The 9,840-nt window shown below is 47.2% G+C and overlaps 1 long non-coding RNA gene across 1 annotated transcript; it reads right to left on the reverse strand.

Moving 5' to 3' along the window:
• Window positions 1-6,942: 6,942 nt before the first annotated feature.
• On the reverse strand, window positions 6,943-8,685 carry LOC111775685 (uncharacterized). The gene is made up of 3 exons (XR_002811599.2): window positions 8,168-8,685; window positions 7,597-7,661; window positions 6,943-7,070 (listed from the first exon to the last, which is right to left on the reverse strand). It is a non-coding gene; the product is annotated as an uncharacterized lncRNA (long non-coding RNA).
• Between the last annotated feature and the right edge of the window lie 1,155 nt (window positions 8,686-9,840).

Consider the following 9,840-nt stretch of genomic DNA (forward strand, 5'->3'; position numbering starts at 1 on the left):
GATACGTTATATATTGCAAATATTTCCCAGTAAATTGCCTGCCTTTTAATCTTGCTTATGGTATATTTTGCCTTAGACAAGATTTAATTTTAATAAAGTTAAATAAATCTATATTTTATTGGTTGTTCTTATTGTGTTATTCGAGAAATCTTTCTTTATTCTGGTTATGAAAAATATTAACCTCTAATTGTTTTTCATGTTTAGGTCACTAAAACATCTACATTTTATTTTTGTGAATGACGCGTCACAGCTGTGTTATTAACTAGTCTTTCTTTTCCCTGTGATTAGCGATATCTCTAACATATGCCATGATCCCATATAGGGATATGAATATGTTCCTGAGCTCTCTATTCTATTTTATTGTTTATTTTATCTGTGTTAATTAACTGTGTTAATTAGGATAAAAAAAACAAGCTGCCAAAACAAGAGTTCCAACAATCATGTGACTTAAAGAACAAGGTTTACTCTGCTCCAGTCAGGAGCCCATGTGCCTTCCATCTTGTGGCTCAATCGTTCCCTGTTGAAATCTGGTCACTGCCACATTTGAGTTCCAGTCTGGGGGAAGGAAGAAGAAAGAACATGGAGAAAACACTCCTGCTGCTGTAAGAATCATAGCCCAGCAGGGGAACACCTCGCTTCCACTCATATTCCATTGGTGACAGCATAGCTCATAGCATCACCAAACTGCAAAAAGCGCTGGAAAATGTCATGCCCAGCTAGGCTGCCATATGCCTAAGTGCCACTCTGTTAGCATGCAAAAAGAAAAAATTGGATTTTGGTGGACAGCTAGCATCTCCATCACAAACCTTGGCCAGTGTCAAACTCTTTTAATGACTAGCCTCACTTCTTAGCTAGCTCCCTTCATGTTGGCAAATGGCTACCAGAGCTCCAAGTGGCTAATCCTTACACACTGTTAATTAGTGTCTATTGCTGCATTATAAATTAGCCCAAAACTTAGTGGCTTGAACAGTAAACTTGGAAGTAAAGATGGCAGAACGGAAAGATGACATCACTGAGCCTTTGAATTAACTAATCCTGCCTCAGAACATCTTATGATAGAGATAATAAATCCCCTTACAGTTTAAGCTAATTTGAGCTGGGTTTTCTGTTACTTAATAGCTGAAAGCAATCTGTCTGATACATATTTTTAAATACTTGCTATATCAGTTAGGATGAACTAAATCATGCTACAATAATGACCAGCAAAATCCCAGTCATTTAAAACAGTAAAGGCTTACTTCTCTCTTGTACTACTGGTCTATTACAGGTTGGCTGGGGGTTCTGCCTCACTCTAGGCCATCAGCTCGGAGAGCAGCCTATGTCTGAAATACTGGTGGTTGCCATGGCAGAGAGAAAGAGATCACTGGATGGTCCTGTACCAGTCATTAAATGTTCGCTCCTGGACGTGACACAAATCACTTCAGCTCACAACCCATCGGCCCCATGAAGGGACCAGAAAGTGCAGTCCTACCATGTGCCAAAGTGCTGGAAATATCTGGTGGACGGCACTAATGTTTTTAAGTTTATAAATTTTCCTCTAAATCCTGCTTTAACTGCTCCTTACCAATTTTACCTAGTACTTTTATTATCATCCTTAAATAAACTTTTAATTTGAGAATGTTTTAGATTTACAGAAAATTTGTGAAGATGGCACCTAGGAAGTTCTCATATACATGACCCCCAAATTCCCCTAGATTAATAACCTACATTTGTGTGGTACATTCGTCACAATCAATGCACTAATATTGATATGTTATTATTAACTAAAGTCCATACTTTATGCAGATTTCTTTAGTTTTTATCCACTGTCCTGTTCTAGGATCCTATCCAGGGTACCACATTACAGTAATCCTCACGTCTCCTTAGGCTCCATTTGGCTGTGACAGTTTCTCAGGCTTGCCTTGTTTTTCACGACCTTGACAGTTTTAAGGAGTATCAGTCAGGTATTTTGTAGAATGTTCCTCAACTGAGATTCATTTGATGTTTTTCTCATGATTAGACTGGGGTTAAGGGTTTTTGAGAGGGCAACCACAGAGGTAAAGTGCCGTTCTCATCACATCAAACCAAGGGTACAGACTATCAATATGACTTATCACGGCTGATGTTGACCTTGATCACCTGGCTGACGTAGTGTTTATCAGATTTCTCCACCATAAAATTACTCCTTTTTCTCCCTTTCCATACTGTACTCTTTGGAAGAAAGTCACTGTGCACAGACCACACCTCCTTGAGGGCAGAGTATCTACATAAATTATTTGTAATTTTTCTACACAGGAGATTTGTCTATTCTCCCTACTAATTTATTTATTCAACCATTTATATAAACCAGTATGGATTCACGGATATTTATTTAGTTTGGGTTATAATCCAATACTACATTATTTATTTGTTGCTCAAATTGCTCCAGCTTGGGATGCTAGGAGCTCTCAGTTGGCTCCTATGTCTCTTAGAACCTCATCAATGTGAGTGGTTTCATATTTGAGCACTCTCTCACTTTCTGGCACTGCGAAATGCTCCAGGCTCATCTTGTGTATTTCCTGCCCCAGTTCTAGAATCAGTCATTTCTCTAAGGAACCCTGCTTCCTTTTACTGAAGAATGGTATTAGAAACCAAGATCTGGGTGCAAGGTGTGCCCATTGCTACTGGAGCCATTGTTTCTAGGCCCTCTCAGCTGGCAGAGCAAGGAAATATGTGTGTGTATACTAACCCACATATGCACACATATCTGTATATAATTCTGTAAGTAAGCACCTGTATCTATATTAAACTAAGCGTAAATTCACTCTGATGTCTCCGGCTCTGATCTACTGCCACATGGACCATTCTAGCCTCAATGCTTTACTTAGCTATAACTTTCCACAACAGCGAGAAGCCTGGCTCCCATCCATTAACTTAAATGTTCAATTCCAGTATCCATGTATTGTGGTTCAGAATTGTTAACCCTTTCACTATCATTTAATTCTAAATATTTAATTAATTTCCATGGATTTACTCTTTAACCATGAATTATTTAGAAGTTTGGTTTTTAGTTGCCAAACATAGAAGGTCTTGTTAGCTCTTTTGCTGTGGTTGATTTTTAATTTTCTTGCATTGTGGTCTGAAAACATGTCCTGTATAATGTGGATTCCCTGGAATGTTTTGAGACTTCCTCCGTAATCTAATATATGTTCAATTTTGGTAACAGTTCCATATATGATTGGAAAAAAATGGACAAATTTTGGTACATCTACTCTATGCCATTAAAAACATCATTATGAAAATGTAGAAAGTATACAAATGTTTGAGATAATGTGAAATGAAAAAAACACTGAACACATGCTATGTTTGCAGCAATGTAAACTATTCAGGCATAAAACAAAGACTGGAAAGGAATAAGCAAAAATGAAAATAAGCATCGACATATAGTGGTGGGATTCTAGGTAATTTTTTTCTCTTCTCAAAATTGTATTTAAAGTTTTATTGTTTCTATAATTTATAAAACTCTAAAAACAATTCTCCCAGAAAATACTGGTTTGATAAGTTAACAAAGAATCAAAAGTATTTAATTCTACAGGTAGTTTTTGAGCCCCTGCTATGTGTTGGGCACCATGCTGAACCCTAGGGATCTGGGAATGAGAAGTCAAGGTCATTTCCTTCAGAGACTCTTAGATCAAGAGGGGCAGACCACACACAAGTAATTCCTACACAAGGCAGATAGCAAGAGGGCCCCAAAGAAGCCCATACGTGGTGCTGCTGGAAGACAGCACTGGAAGCAATTAATTTAGATTCAGCAGGGAGGAGGGGGTATGCAGTGTCCTACGGGAGCAGTAGGAACTAGAGAGGATCTCAGGGATCCCTGTGTGGACCCAGGGAGGGACCACACACAAAGGAAGATCTTGAATAATAGTAAAATTTGATGTTTGTGTAAGACTTCATAATTTACAGAATCTCTCAACACATACACAATCTCATTGCTATTTGCCTTTCTATCTCTGTGCTATTTAACCTGTGAGGCACATATTACTATTTTCATACCCATTTTTTTCCAGAGTTGGAAACTCAGGTTCAGAGAGGGGGTGGAAGTTGTCCAAAGTGACACAGCTAGTAAGGGACAGAAGCAGGACTCAGATATAGTTTTCTGACTCCAAGTAGAGTTTCCTTCATGTAAACCCCTCTTAGAAAATAACTCCTTTGCCATGCACTTAGAAAGAACCATAAAAATGGCTCAGCTAATCTGTCTCACTCTGTGAGAGGGAATATCATCAAATGTTCTCTCAAGCAGGAGCTACTGTGAAATGGAAATCGAGAGTTAAGCTAGGCGGGCAGCTGGACCGAGGCAGAGCCTGGCTGGACGTTCTGTGGCGGTAGTCTCTTGTCCATTGTTGACCACAGAAGGGGCCCATCCAACTGCCCCAGAGGCACCAGAATGCAGCCCTGGGAGCTCAGAGCCACTGCAGGCACCGGCCCACACCACCTGCAGCTCTACAGCCCTTGCTTACAGGGCCCAGAGGACTTGGGGAATGAATCAACAAATGAGCAAATGCTCAGCCTCTCGCCTCCATCTCTCTCCCCACCACCCACCTAGTTGGTGTTCTCTGTTCCCAAGGGCCTCCCCAAACATCCCTCCTCTGGTGTCTGCAGGGTATCCACTCAGCTTCTTCAGTCCTGCTCCTCACCCAGACGCTCCTCGTCCTCCTCCTGCCCACCTTCTCAGCTGTCCAAAAGCCTGATGCTGGGAAGAGTGGAGGTCATCTGAGCACCAGCACCCCCAGTGCTGCTCCCTCCCCACCACACACTTAATTACTGACTCTCCCAGGTTTCTCATCCCTCTGCCAAGCTGTACTTTTAACTAACATGCTATATGTATCTGTTACAGGCCATCTCAAATCCGCTTTGAAAGAGGGGAGGTTGTCATTTCATTAATAATGTATTTATTCCCTCAACAAATATTTATTGAAACCTATTGTATGCCTGTGTTAGATGCTTGGAATCCAATGGTAAGTAAAACAGCTATAGCTCCTGTTCTTTTGGAGTATCCAGTCTAGCCAGCAGCGCAGACACTAAGAAACTATGCTCAGAAATAAATATGGACGTGTGGCAAGTACTTTGAAAGAACAGAAACATAACAGAGGGAGCCTACTCTGGATATGAACAGAAGGCAAAGAGCTAGAACTATTTGGTGAACAGCCCTAAAGATGACACATACACTTATGTCTATACGTTTCCCTGTAAGCACTGCTTTAACTGTACCCTACAAATTTGAATACTAAGTGCATTCATAATCATTCAATTCTAAATATTTAGTAATTTTTATTGATTTCCTCTTTAACCTACAGATTATGCAGAAGTGAAGTTTTTCATTTCAAAACACAAGGGGCTTTGTTAGCTCTCTGTCTGCGCTTGATTTCTGATTTTATTGCGCTGTGGTCTGAGAACATGTTCTGTATAATGGTGATTCTCTGGAATGTTTTAAGACTCCCCTTGTGACCTAATTAATAGGTGTTCAAGTTGGGTTACTGTTCCGTATCCAATTGAAAAAAAATACAGTGTATTCACTTTGGCATATCAGTGTATATGGATATTATGAAAAGGATTATTTAAAAGATCATGAGACTTGAAAGATGAAAAAGTTGCCCAGGAGAAGAGCCTTCCAAGCTGCCGGAACAGAAATTTTCCCTTGCCTAAATTTCCCTTTAGGCATTGAGGGCCTAAAGCTGGTAGTGCGGCTGGAGCCAGAGAGAGGTGGAAACAGGCAGGCTGTGACAGAGGTGAGGCAGGCAGGGGCCAACTTATGAATAAAATAGAAATGAATATAAGTGAATAATAACCAGATTGGATTACAAGAGCCAATCGTCAAATCCAGGCCCCTACTCCCCTCCCGGCGAAAAGTAAGGTGCAGCTTAGACCTCATCCAGAACTGACCCCAGCATGCCCACATTCCCCAAGCCCCTGCTGCCATGCCTGATCCCTTCCGTCCTGTCTCAGCCCCAGATTCCTCACGTGGGGGCGATACTACCAAGGTTCGTAGCTCAGGGGAGATGATGGCTGGAAGGCCTGCCTCATAACAGGCATGCGCAACGGCCGGCGCCACGCCCCTGTGTCCTCTTCCAGCGACGCGGGGCGCTCCTAAGCGGAGGCCGAGGGAGGTGGTGAAGCGCCCCAGCTGCCTTATGCCGACGCCTGGGTGCGAATCCGCCGCTCCCTGTTAGCTGTCCCCGGGCCAGCCGCGAGTCTGGGTGCCTCCGTGTCTGCACCCGTGACAATGGGGACACTCCATCCGCCTCATATAGGGGGCGGTTAAATAAGAGAATAACTCACTGTAAGCACCTGGCATTGAGCCTGGCACATAGTAAGCTCTCAATAAACGTGCGTGTTATTTCTACCCAACTCCTATGGCTGGGTAAATGATAACAGGACAGGGACAGAGTCTGTAGCCGCTGTAGGGCCCTTGGCAGGGGCGTTCCTCCCCTCCCGCCCGGCATCCCCATCCTTCCGGCCTGGCCAAGGGCAGCGCCAAGGGCGGCCGCCGAAGGAGCAGCTGCCCCGGCGGCGCAACACCCCCACCCCCACCCCCACCCCCACTGTCGCGCGGATCCTCCCGAGCGTCCAACTTCATTTCCACTTCAATTTTATCAGCGGCCGGGGAGCCGGGCAGGAGATAGGAGGCCGGCCCTGACACGAATTAGCCCGGAGATCGCCCGATACGCCTCGGCCCGGCTCCGGCGGCCGCGCGCCTCCCTCGCCTCTCCTTTGTGTCCGCTTTGCCTCTCCCGGCCTCGCGCCCTCCGCTCCCGCCGCGCCGGCCGGGGCCAGGAGCTAGTTTGCATTTGGCTACGGTTACCAGACCGAGCGGGCGGCGCGGGGCTCCCCCCCGCCCCCCGCAGACGCCAAGGTCACCCTGGGCCCACCCCAGCCCCCGGGCGCGCGGGGGGCCTCGCTGCTCCTCCCCGAAGCCCCTCTCACCTTCCCCAGCTGGGGGCCGGGAGCGGCTAGGAGCCTGGGGGAGGGCGTCTGGTGGGGGTGTCTGACTGGGGAACCTGTCCCTGTCCGGGGCCTTGTATACGCCATCCCATTTCATCTTCCCAGGAGCCCTGAGAAATGAGGAGATAGAGAAAGGGAAACTGAGGCTCAGAGAGGCAACGATACCTGCCCAAGGTCACACTGCGCATAAGGGTCTGGCCCGGATTTGGACTCAAATCTATTGATTCCAAGATCTTTTGTGAGAGGTGGGTCGGCCATATTTACACATTTGGTATTGACCCCTTTTCCTACTACAGAAGTTACGGGAATTAAGCACTCACCAAATTTATTGCAAGAAAGGAGGCCAAATAAGATGGGAGAGACCCTGAGAGTTGGCTAAGGGGGAAGGGTAATGACTTCCTCCCATTCTTCTGTCCCCACATGCCCCCCACCACAACACACCCTTCCCAAGATCCCGCCCCACGGTCCCCTATAATCCCCACCCTCACTCCAGGCTTGACCCAGAGAGCCCACTTTGCTATGTTCCACCGACACTAAGAGCAGAGGCCCAGGAACCGGCTCTGGGACCCGGGGGTCTCTCCCCAGCTCCTCCCCAGGGCCTGGGGGAGGGGAGGCTAGCCTTGCCCAGCTCCCCACCTCCGTTTCCGGGGTGCTGCTGGGGAAAATTTATGTCCCTCTCAGGTTTGGGAACCGATCCCACACTAAAAAGAAAGAAGAAAGAGAGAAAGAAATGATTTTAATTTTTTTTAGGTCCAGAAATGAAGCAGAAGTGAGTAAATTTTAATGAAACGGTGCAAAAATGACATCATTTACTCAGAAATCATTAATTTGTCAGCATTAATATTTCAGCTACAACATTGCCTGTCATTTTGTGCCTGCAATGACTGATAAATCTATAAAAGCGTGCTGCTAATTTACTGAATATTTATGTGCAGTGTCATTTGCAGAGTAAGAATGGAATTTATTTCGTGCCGAGTTCTGCGGGAGAACATTCCCCACAAACCTTCACCCTGGTAGGTGGGGGAGGGCAGGGGGAGACTGCAAACTTCCTGGAAAACTAGTGACAGGGCGGGGACAAAGGGGGCCCCAGGGCTCAGCCCCCCAGCTCCAGTGCACTCAGGAGGGACCGCCTCACTTTTGCTCTGATGGTGCAAAGGCACTTTGGGAATGCCCTTCCCTCCCCCATCTTGGCAAGTCCAAATTTTACCTCTTCTCCAGAGTCCTCTTCAGATGTTTCTGCTCCCAGGAAGGCACCCTGGATTCAGCGGCCCCTGCACTGCAGTGGGGTGGGGCCTTAGCAGAGAAGATGGCAGGACAGGTGGGCTCCAGGTCCTGGGTGAGTTCTCAGAAGAGAGGGTCAGAGAAGAGGTTATGTGCTCGATGCGGGAGTCAGGCAGCCTGAATTCCAAGACCTGGTGCTGTGAATGGTCTCAGAAATCTGGGTCTCAGTATCCTCATCTGGAACATGGGAGGCTGCCAGTCCTGGTTCCTGGAGACTCTGAGGATTGACTGACCTAATGCGTGTAAAGCTACTCGCAGAGGACCCAGGAAATGTTAGCTGCTGCCTGTTGTTGAAGGAATTGCTGCCACAGTCCCTGAAGTGTCCCTTTCCTGGGTCTGCTTCTCCGGGTGGGAAGGAGGAGGCCCTGAGACCTGTCCCCACAGTCCTGAGAGGACCATGACCCCTGACAGGGCTCCTTGCTCCCCAAATGGGTCTGCCTCCCCAGCCTCGAAGGAGAGCTCCTCCCCTCTCCCCACTCCCTCCTCATTTCCACATGCTTGAGTGACCAGAATTCGGAGGATCTATCCAGAAGCTTCTGGAAGCAGTCAGCCCTGTTTCCCTGGCCCTGGGAGCTGTGTGGGCAAAGGACGACCGTCCTTTGAAACACTTTCGTTTTACAGAGAACAAAATCAAGGCTCTGAGAGGGGCACCAGAGCCCGAAGACCCCTCGCCCCACTTCCCCATCCCCCAAACCAAGAAGAGCACAAATCACAAGGCTTCAAGTTTTGCACAATTTTGCTCAATTTCCTGCCTGAATGGCACAGGGCCTGACCCTCTGCAGGTACTCAGGAAATGTTCGCAGAATCAATAAAGAACAGCTAAATCTCCCATCTTCTGAGAGCTCTTTGTCTCCTCCCTCTCTCCTGCTCCCCACACTCCACCAGGGCCCAACTCAGGTGGCGGTGGGTTCTCCTCTGTAATGCCTCTCAAATTGCTCCTTTTTCTTCTTTGCCACTGCCTCTGCTTCAGTGGAGTCCTCCGTTAACGCTTACCTGGACCACTGCGATAGTCTGCTCGCCGCTCTCCCTGCCTCCCTTTCCCCCTCTGATACAGTCAGCACAGAGCTGCCAGAGCTGTCTTAGGAGCCGTCCTGAGAACGGCACTCCCCAACTCGAAGAGCTCCCGTGGCTCCCCACTGCTGGGGGAAATGCAGCCAGAGCCCTTCCAGGTCCATCGTGCCCTGCTCCTCTTCTGTGCTCTTTGACAGACCCACCCACTGTTTCACATACATGTCCCATGCTTCCAGTCTCCAAGCCTTTGTTGTCCCTTCTGCCAGATGTCTGTCCATTCCTCACAGCCAAAATCTGTCCTTCAAGGCCCATCACAGCCAGGAAAGCTCTAGAGAGCTTCCTGACTCCCTCAGAAGAATTCCTCCTCATTTCAAGCAGGACCACGGGGCAGGAAACCATGTTCCCTTCCAGGTGTTGGAGGACCTGTCAGCTACAGGAGGGCAGGGGCGGGGCACCCATTGTCTGAATCCAGGGGAGAACAATAGACTGGTCGTCAGGGGACCTGGGCTCTCATTCTCACAGTTTAGCACTGGGTGGCCTTGACCTTACCATACTCAGTCTGTGAAATGGGCTGGTCCAGCTCTCTCC

Source organism: Equus caballus, chromosome 11 (genome assembly GCF_041296265.1).
Source record: "Equus caballus isolate H_3958 breed thoroughbred chromosome 11, TB-T2T, whole genome shotgun sequence".
Classification (NCBI taxonomy): domain Eukaryota; kingdom Metazoa; phylum Chordata; class Mammalia; order Perissodactyla; family Equidae; genus Equus; species Equus caballus.